This window comes from Mustela erminea, chromosome X, assembly GCF_009829155.1.
Source record: "Mustela erminea isolate mMusErm1 chromosome X, mMusErm1.Pri, whole genome shotgun sequence".
Classification (NCBI taxonomy): Eukaryota; Metazoa; Chordata; class Mammalia; order Carnivora; family Mustelidae; genus Mustela; species Mustela erminea.
In genome coordinates this window covers 12,002,912-12,013,853 of record NC_045635.1, presented here as the reverse complement: position 1 = coordinate 12,013,853, position 10,942 = coordinate 12,002,912, and positions in this window count along the sequence as shown.

The window sequence follows — 10,942 nt, the reverse complement described above, 5'->3', positions numbered from 1 at the left end:
CTGATGTGGGACTCAATTCTGGAACTCCAGGATCATGACCTGAGCCGAAGGCAGTTGCTTAACCAACTGAGCCACCCAGGCATCCTGTCTCAAGGCTTTAAATTCTACAAAATGCCTCTAATTTCCCCTAGTTATATCTCCAGGCCCTACTTCTTTCCAATGCAGGCATGGTCATCCAACTGAATAATCAACAATTCCATGTGACACACATCACAAACTCAACATTTCCGAATCCTTTCCCCCAAGCCATATCTACCAGCAACCTTCCACATCTCAAGTCATGGCAACATCTGCCTTCTCTGTGCTCAGGCAAAATATCTTGACACATTCCCAACTCCCCCCATTTTCTGCCATCCCATTTCCAACTCATCAAGAAATTCTGATGGCTTTACTTTAAAAAATATCCACAATCTGATCTCCTCTTACCACCTCACTGGCACCACCCTGGTCCAAGCACTTGGCCTCTTGCTTGGATAAATGTAACTCTCGCCTAAACTGTAGGTCTCTCTGCCTAAATCTGTCCTTGCCACACATACATTCTAGCAGCCAGGGGGACAGAAACTTCTATTAACATGTCAGCTTATATTGCTGTCTCTGCTAAAACTTCTCCATGGGCGCTCTCCCCTTTTCCTCCCACACCCGGTGTCCCTTTCCTGCTCCACATTTTTTGTTTTCTTTTTTTTTTTTTTTTAAGATTTTATTTATTTATTTGACAGAGATCACAAGTAGGTGGAGAGGCAGGCAGAGAGAGAGAGGGAAGCAGGCTCCCCACTGAGCAGAAAGCCCAACGTGGGGCTCAATCCCAGGACCCTGAGATCAGGACCTGAGCCAAAGGCAGAGGCTTTAACCCACTGAGCCACCCAGGTGCCCCCATTTTTGGTTTTCTATTGCTAGTGTAAGAGAGGAGGATTTTTCCTTCTACTCTTTTAACTCCTTTGGCTAGTCTAAGCATTAAATTGACATAAGACAGATTAACAGGAGAAAACCAAGTTGTGTCCAAACAGGTGCCCCAAAGCCATGAGACTCCAATGCAGTCAGGCAATTAGGGCTTCTATGCCATCCTGAGCTAAGAAATGAGCTAGGGCCTGGGCCTTCGAAGGGGAGGAGGATAATTCACAGAACATAAGAGCAAATGTTGGGTAATTAGATGTTTGTTCTGCCATACACGTAGATCTTTTAGATGAAAGTTATCTCTGGTGAAATAGCTCTTTCTGGGCCAGGCTCCCTATCTGAACATTTTTAGGCAGTTAAGGGCGAGGTAAAAGTTTTTCTTGAATCTGCTGTGTCTTGATTGCCTTCACGTGTCCAGGTGGCACATTTTAGGGTGGCATGCATATTCTGCTCCCCCTCGTTCATCTCACTTTCTAGCATGTTCTATGGTTTGCTTATTTCTCATGTCTTTTGTTAACTGTCTGTCCCTCCCCACTAGAATGTGAGGTCTATGAGGGCAGGGATCACTGTCCGTTTTCTTCACTCATGTATTCTAAACGCCCAGAAGAATGCCTGGAATGATGAAGGCGCTCCCTGCGTATTTGCTAAATGAATGAATAGAAGTTATTACTCTACCTTGAGACCTCGGTTACGGCAGGCTTATCATACCTCCATTTATCTACCGTCTAGAAAAAGCGCATGTAGACAAGGTTTGTCTGCCTGACCCTCCACTTCCTCATGCAAGGTGTATTATCCTCTCGTGTCTGTTCAGGCTCCTGGGCTCTGCTCCACTCCAGGCTCCTTTTTCTCAAAGAGGTCCAGGTTCCAAGATGAGGCCTTTTTCCTCTCCTGCCCCCATTCTGTCAGTCTCCTTCCTTCCGGCTATGAATATCAGCAAATTGTCAGCAGGAAAACTTCCAGTTAGACTAATTCCAATTAAGCTAATTCATAAAGGTCTTTGTGATGTCTTTGTTCCCTTTCCTAAGTGTCTTCCCCATGCTGAGGGATGAGCCATGGGATTAGCTAAATTCACCTTATCCATTAGATCTCCCAAGCGGGGGGGAGGGGGGGCATGGTTTTAGTAATTAAAAAAAAAAAAGGCAAAAAGAGGTAGTCCTTTCACTTATCCATCAGATAAAAGTATCCTCAGATATTTTTTGAGCAACTATTATGTGTAGTCACTGTGCAAGGCACTGGGGGTAGAGTAGAGATGAAGACAGACTGGGTCACACTCCCAGTGGAGCTCCAGTCCAATATCTGGATTTAAATGCTTTATGCAATGGCCTTAACATTAATTAACTAATTAACATTAATTCACGTTTATTAACTTCAATTTTTCTCCAAAGGTAAAAGCAAGATTTCCTTTATTATTAGACACTGTGATCAGTTTTTTCTTTGCCAGTGTAAATACAAAGGAATTTTATGCTATTAAAGGATTGTTAAAATGATCCACAAGATAGGCCTGGAAAGAAAAAGCTGATAACCGAAGCAAAGCCAAAACATTTACTTTGCCACTGAAGGGGATACATCTTGCCACGCCAAAATGTGCCACTTTGACATATGGATTATTTTGAGCCGAAGGCAATCAAGACACAGCAGACTCAAGAAAAACTTTTACCTCTCCCTTAACAGCCTAAAAGAATTTAGACAGGGAGCCTGGCCCAGAAAGAGCACTATTTCCAGAGATAACATTCATCTGAAAGACCTATGTGCATCGCAGGGCGAACATCTAATAACACAACATCTGCTTTTCTTATATCCTGTGAATTGTCTTCCTTCCCTCCGCAAGCCCAAGCCCCTCTCATTCCTTAGCTCAAGACAACCTATAAGTCTCAACTGCCTGACTGCCTTTGAGTCTCATGTCTTTGGGACACCCAAGGTAAATTTGTTTTTCTCCTGTTAACCTGTCTTACGTCGATTTAATGATTAGACCAGCCAGAACCTAGAAGGAAAGAAGGGAACATTTTTCCACCCTCTATACCATCAAGTCAGCAAAGGACCTCATTATTCCTCTTTTCTAAACCAGAGACATCTTCAGAAGGGTCAGAAATTGCACAAGCCAAAACTGAATTCTTTCTGTAGTCTACCTGGGTCGTTTCTCACGGTGAGGTCAGGCTGTGAGCCTCCTCTGTCCCTTGTGTTATAATGTCATGATTGAGCCTTTTACACCTGACATAATCAGTGAACCATCTTGTGAGGAAGGCATTGCAATTTCTATCTTGCTGATGAGGAAATGAGAATTGGGAGGAAAAAGGAATTTGCACAAGACGACCCCTGCTATTGGTGCTCATGCTGGTATTTTAAAACCCAAATTTTGCTGCCTCTTAAGCCTACACTGTTTTCACTGTGACACGCTGCCACCTGGATCATACGTTTTGTGAGATCAAAATTAATAACTTTCTATTCCGTTGTGACAGTGGAAGGGGCACCCCTTTGTTCAGACAAGAAGAACCAAGAGGGGACTTAACTGCTTCTTGAATTTAATAGTAGTGGAAGTAATAGCAGTGACAACAGAGCCTGGTAAATCGTTTATTTTTTTCCTGCATCTAGGTTTCTTTAGGTCATAAATGGGAATAGTGAAATAGAAAACACTCAAAGGGACACTAGGCAAATAAATCTAGTGTTTATGACAATTTGACATGGAACACTAAAAACTCTTATCAGTATATTTCTCATCTATATTAACAAGACTATTATAAGAACACTTGGAAACAATAAACTGCCAAGATCATTCACAGCCAGAACTATGGCTAAGTGAATTGTGGTATATTCACAAAATGGAATATAAGAACAGTAGTACAAAGGAATGAACTTCAGCCACACAGGGTGATATAAGTGAACTGATGAATGTTAGAAACTTGAGTGAAAAAACACTATAAATATTATTTTTATTATATCATTTATATCATATTTTTATTATATCATTTTTTTATAAAACTCAAAATGAAGCAAAAATAAACTGTTCAGGAATGCATCTACATATGGTAAAGGGGTTTTGTCTTTAATGAAAAGGAATAAAAAATTCTGAAGAGCAGTTATTTTGGTGGGAGAAGTAAAAATAATGGAGGAGAGCCCAGATATTAATGTATCAACCCCTGTGTGTTTATATTTAACATTTTTCACTATATATATAAATATATAGATATATATATATATAGAGAGAGAGAGAGAGAGAAAATATAGAGAGAGTTAGTATATATATACACACATATTTTGTATACATAAAATATTATGTAATAAAAATTTAAAATAAAAATGTTCTTTCTGTCATAATATTGCAGGGTAAATTCCTAAAAGATCTTTTTTTTTTTAAAGATTTTATTTATTTATTTGGCAGAGAGACACAGCGAGAGAGGGAACACAGCAGGGGGGAGTGGGAGAGGGAGAAGCAGGCTTCCCGCTGAGCGGGGAGCCCGATGAGGGGCTCGATCCCAGGACCCTGGGATCATGACCTGAGCCGAAGGCAGATGCTTAACAACTGAGCCACCCAGACGCCCCAATTCCTAAAAGCTCTTAAGGCCAACCTATTTACCTTGGAAAGTTCAGAATTTGTAAGAATTGAAAAGGAGGGTTGAAGTCTCAATTCTAGTACAAAGACTCACAATACATCTCTGCGGCTAGCCTTCAGAGCTGCCCTTATCAACTGACACGGCAGTTTCCTGCAGCCCAGGGTCATCCTTCTAACCCAACTCCAGACACCTCAGAATGAATGAACTGACTTATGTCAGCCAGCTGCTCCCTTCCACTGGAGAAGACCATCTGACATATTATGTAACCACTTTCAGGGGTTAGGTTTGTTTTTTTTTTTTTTTAAAGTAAGCTCTACACCCAACATGGGGCTTGAACTCACAGCCCCGAGATCAAGAGTCACGTGCTCTTCCAACCGAGCCAGCCAGGCGCCCCATTTGAGGGTTTATCTTTTCATTCTATACAACAAATTTTCAGTCTGGAACACTGGAAAAACATGTTTCAAAGACCGGAAAAATAATGATCATTATCAGCAACATCCCATCATTCTTTGTGTCCTTAATACTATAAGAAGAAAGTTTATGAAAGAACTCAGAAATACCGGAAAAGCCTTGTGGGGCCTAGATTTACAACTGGGAGTTTTCCTTTGGACTATAATTCCCTGAACTTTTACGGTTTATTTCTAAGGGAAAATGAAACCATCCAGCACGTTTCTGCCTTGGTTTTAATCCCTCTTATCTTCATGTAAGTCTCATCAGAAAGTTTCATGTCACTAAAAAGAAGGGTATCTGATCATTCTTGACTAGTCTTACTAGCAATCTCATTGAACAGGAGGAAGACAAAAGAAATGGGCCAGACACTTAATTCCGAACAGCCAAGAACAATCGATTAAACAGAAGTGGGGAGAACCTTCGAAGAAAGATAGCATTATCTAAAAATTCAAAAGGCAAGGAAAGTAAAACTAGATGTAGACTTTCAAGAAAAAAAAATTTCTACTGATTCACAGAGAAGAGAAAATCACAAAAGAGATACTATCAAGGGACTCTAATTCAAGCTAGAAGTTCTAAAAATAAAATTCTGTGTATTTAATAAGAATACTCTAATACCACTTAAGATTAAAATAGAGAATTAAAGAAACAAATTTTGCTATAGGCTCAGGTGTTTATAAGGATAAGAACTGGCCACACAACCTCTCCTAATTCAGGGAAGGTTTCAGGCATTGGGCATCAAAAACGAGGTCGAGGGGGTTAATATCCAAAATACATAAAGAATTTAGACAACTCAACACCAAAAATGAAACAAAACACCCATATAATATGATTTAAAAATGAAGAGAGGACTTGTATAGACATTTTTCCAAAGAAGGCATCCAGCTGGCCAACAGACATATGAAAAGATGTTCAACATCACTCGTCATCAGGGAGATGGAAATCAAAGCCACAATAAGATATCACCGGATACCTGTCAGAATGGCTAGAATAAAAAAGACAAGAGGGATGCCTGGGTGGCTCAGTGGGTTAAAGCCTCTGCCCTAGGCTCAGGTCACGATCTCAGGGTCCTAGGATCGAGCCCCACATCAGGCTCTCTGCTCTGCAGGGGGCCTGCTTCCTCCTCTCTCTCTGCCTGCCTCTCTGCCGACCTATGACCTCTCTGTCAAATAAATAAAATATTTAAAAAAAAAAAGACAAGAAATAACAAGTGTCAGTGAGAATATGAAGAAAAAGGGGTTATGGAGAGGTCCAGGGGAAAGAAACAGGAGATGGCTGCTCGAGAGTCATTGGTGTCCAGGCCTTAAGTTAAAGGAGAAAAGGGAGTTCTTGACCTTCTCTGCATAATCCATCCCAGGTTCCCCATGCCGGCAAGCAGTTAGGGATGCACAAGATGCCAGGAGTAGGAGCGTACTTTTACCATCCAGGGTCTTGCCAGGAAACAGATGGCACACTCGCAGGCGGTAACTGAGAAGGGTTTAATGAAGAACTCATAAAGAAGGGCAAGGTTAAGGGAAACCAACAGGAATGGTGCAGTACCCTGGGGTGAGCAGTACCCTGAGAACTGAGCCCTGGGAGAGGGCTGCCCAGGCACCACGGCCATCAACAGTGCAAGAAGGCAGCTAATGACGATCCACAAGGAGGCGGGGTGGAAGTCAGAATATAGCACCCACCTCCGACGTCCTCCCTGAGCTTCCGACTGCCAGAGGGTAAACGAGCCCACTGACTGGGGCCACAGAGCAAGGCAGAGAAGGACGGGGAATCACCCAGGGGGACAAACAGAGAGTAGGCAACATGGTCCTGGAAAAATTATGGGTATATGGAAAGATTTAGCTATAAGGATATTCACTACAGCATTGTTTGTAAAAGCAAACATACAGAAATGACCTCAATGTTACATAGGAAAAAAATTATGTTAAACCCAGATGAGGGAAGAGAGGATCTTACCTACATTTATTATAGATAAACTACAGCAACTGGAATAGTTCCTCGCATAGAAAATACGCCTTGAACGTTAAAAATGCTAATGTGGGGCTACAGTCACAAGCACAGAAAGATATTCATGATTCAGTTTAAAAAACAGGTTACAGATGGGGCGCCTGGGTGGCTCAGTTGGTTGCGCATCTGCTGGAAGGCCATGGTCCCGAGGTCCTGGGATCGAGCCCCACATTGGGTTCCCTTCTCAGCGGGGAACCTGCTTCTCCCTCTTGTGCTTGTGTGTGTCCCTGCTTGTGTTCCCTCTCTCGCTGTGTCTCCCTTTGTCACATACATAAAGAAAATCTTTTAAAACAAAACAAAACAAAACAAAATAAGAGGTTACAGGAGTGCCTGGCTGGCTCAGTTGGTAGAGTGTGTGGCTCTCGATCTCAGGGTTGAGAGTTCGAGTTCCGTGTTGGGTGTAGAGATTACTTAAAAATAAAATTAAAAAAAAAACAGTTATAAAATAATCCTATTTGCTTTGATAGCTAGCTACCTAGACAGATGCAGGATGCAGGCTTGGAAAAACACGCAGGGAGGCGGTTGGAATGATTAACGATGCTGTGAGGGAAACTCTGTTGTGTTTTGTTTTGTTTGGTTGGTTTTTGCACTTCATGTTCTGATTTTTCCTGTAGTGAATACAAATTGCCTCGGTAATATAAGAAAATATATCTTTTTTTTTTTTCAGTTTTATTTATGAAACAGTGTTCATTTTCCTGGTGTTTTCCTCTTCCTCCCCTGTGTCATCTCTTGCTCCCTAACCTTGAGAGGGGCAGCAGATGGCTGGGCAGGCATGTGGGTGGAGAGGAAGGGAGGCAGGGAACCCCACCATATGGGAGTCATGACTCACAGCTTTCACAGCTTGCGGGGCACCGAGGACCAAAATACAGAAGAGTGGCGGAGGCCTCGAAAAACCTCCTGTTCCCAAGGCTCTAAATCCTAGGAAGCTGAGAATTATAGTACATGCTGACGATGACTAAGAAGTATTTTTTAGCTACAATGGAAGCAGGACGAACGAGCAGCGAAGTGTATCAGTGCTAGCGAAAGATGTCGCATCACCAGAGAGCGTGGAGAAGCGGTGGGTTTCAGTTGTGCTTTGAAGCAAGCCACACCTGGGGCTTTCTTCTTGTCTCTGTCTTGGCCACCACCACCGCCATCATCATCGTCATCCCCACCGATATCATTCTCCGTTCTCTGAAGTCATTACCATTATCGACACCCCCAGCCCAGAGAGTAAACTTCCTGAGACAAATAAATATGCCTTAGCCTTGACTATACACTGGAACACTGAACACATGATCCTACGTAGGGCAAACCGGAACCGGATTCACAGGGACAAAGGCCACTCTTACCGAATGAGCACATAACATGCTGCTGCGATGAAGTTAATACACAGCATGACAAGTTTATAAAGCTCTTGAGCCAGCATCCCAAAGGGTGGGGATTTTAAATCATGTACCCCCACCCCAGTACATTTATATGTATTTACTTCTAAGTTTCATACATATCCTACTAATATAGTACAATGCCATATATGTTACAAAATACACACAAAATAAAAATTTTAATGAAAAAGGCAGTATTTGTTTTCCACAGGGGATCACGCATGGAACACCTCTGCCCTAAATGACAGAATCAGGATCCGAAGCTTTTGAAACAAATCCATAAAGGAGGCTGTAACCCACAACAGGAGATTAAATATAGATGAAGGTCAAATGTTGCATCTGAATTTCCAAACTGAGTCCAAGTCGAGGAATTCAATACACAGGTATACTCCTGTAATGCCGATAAGCCACCACCAGATGACTTCTAGCTCTAGTAATTGAATATGGGTGGACTCAGCAATAAGCAGCATTTAAAGAAAAGCCAACCTTGACAATTATTCAAACATACCAGATGGTGCCCTGTTCTTGCTACTCTCACTATTCAACATTGCTGTATTAAATTAGCGTGTTTTCTTTCTAGGGATTTCTTGAAACAAAATAAGGTTTCCGAGGGCAAGAACAATATGTGCCTGCTTCCATCACTTTTGAAAACTGCTTTCATACCAAGGCAACCAGAAATTCTCAGTTCCCCGAGAGAGCCCTGCTTTTCAACCCTTTGGGACCAGCATCTTAGCCCTGGATCATTGGTTCTGTTGGTTACTGACCACAGCAGGAGGGGAGGAAGGAGGGCCCAGCCTCCCCAGTTCACCAGTGTGCTTTCCTTGTGCAATTCCACCCAAATCTGGATGTTTGTGTCACAATTTCAGAATCAAATTAGGGAACTTCTGCAGAAACTGCCACTCCCAAAGGGTGCGGTAGGAGAAACCACAGCGTGGGTAGGATAACCTTTGGGCCACAACAGCTTTATGGAAGGTGAGGGGGAGCCGAAGATGCAACCCCAACTTGTGCCAGTTTAGTACAAGGACTGTTTTCAGTTGAAGGCAGTCAAGACCCAGCAGAAGGAAGAAAAACATTTACCTCTCCCTTAACTGCCTAAAAAGAACTTAGATACGGGCCCAAACCGACCCAGAAAGAGACTAACTTTTTATCTGACTGACCTATCTTGTGTGGCAGGGCAAACATCTAATTTCCAAACATCTCTTCTTTCGTCCTGTGAATCGCCCTCCTCCCCCTTGAAGCTGAAGGCCCCTCTCCTGTTCGTTCAACTTGTCCCTGAGGCTCAGATCTTTGAGCTTCCATACATACGTAACGAAATTTGGTTTTCTCCTGTTAATCTGTCTCGGCCCGCCAAAGAATCTAGAAGGGAAGAAGGGGAAAGTTTTGCTCCCCTACAAACGTTAAGGTATGAGACAATAAAGAGAACGAAGGTTTTGGAGCCCAGCAGATCTGGGATGGTTGTAGAGAATTTACAGAGTGCCAGGCCCAGGATCCAGGCTCACCTTTCACTCAGCCATGCCTGTGGATGTGAACACTTGAGGCATTTGCTAAAGACACAGATTTTTCTCCCCTAGAGATCCAGATGTCCTAAGCCCGGGGTGAACAAAGCATAGAGCAGGGTGAACATTCCCGAATTCCCTGCCTCCGGGGGGCTGGCTTTTTTGAGAAGCCACCCTCCTCCCCAAGGTGGATCTCAGGGTCACACAGGCTAAGCCACCCTGTGGCAACAGTGATTTACGGTTATTGTGACCATGATCAATGGCGATTTTGCTTCTTCCTGCCCAGCCCCACAGCGCTGCTTCAGGGCGCCGCGATCCTGGGAGCCGGCCTCCTTTCTTCCAGCAAAGGCGCAGCATTTTCTACTCCACTTCCTTCCTCCCACCTTCACTCCTCAGTCAACCTGCTTTCTGCCATCTGTCGCGTTGGAAGGGCCCGAGTGGATGAATTCACATGAAGACTCTGAACTGCAAATGACTTACCGAGTTACGCAGGCCGGGTGTATTTCATAATAAGTGGCACAAACTAGAGAAATTCATCCTAAATAATAGCAGTCCGGGCCCAGTGGGAGATGTTTGGAGAAGAGGGATCTCTCAGTCCCTGCCCTTGCCTAGTGCAGCTGCATGGGCATGTGTGTAGGAATCACTCAGAAGATCTTGTGAAAATGCAAATGATGTGATCACAGGCTGTGGCTGATGCAGAGCCAAGATGCTGCACTTCTAAGGAGCTCCCGGCTGTCCCCGGCTGGTGGTCCAAGGACAGTTTGAGTGTCTAGGGTTGGGTGGTGGTGAAGAAAGGAGAGCTCGGGCCCTAACCGTCAGGAAGCTTACCGACAGCTGGAGATGAACGTGATCAGGAAAGTCTAGAATCTCTTAGAAAGCACGGAGAGATAGGCCCACTGCCAGTACGCCCACACAAAAACCACAAACACCAAACCAGAGCTTTTCAACAACCTCAAAACTTCACTTGATCTTAACCGAAAGGCCTGAGCATCAGCCATTCCTCAACGACTCAGAAATTGTGTTCTTTCCACAAGGAAACATCTCCACAGGGAAATAACCACCGAGAGCTCTGAAACGTATTGTAAAGGCATTTTATGCAGTTATTTTTAAATTATATCCAAACAATTATAGAAAGTGAGTAGAGGTAAGTGTGCTTGGTTTACACATGACAGACAATACAAGAACACCAAGAGAACTG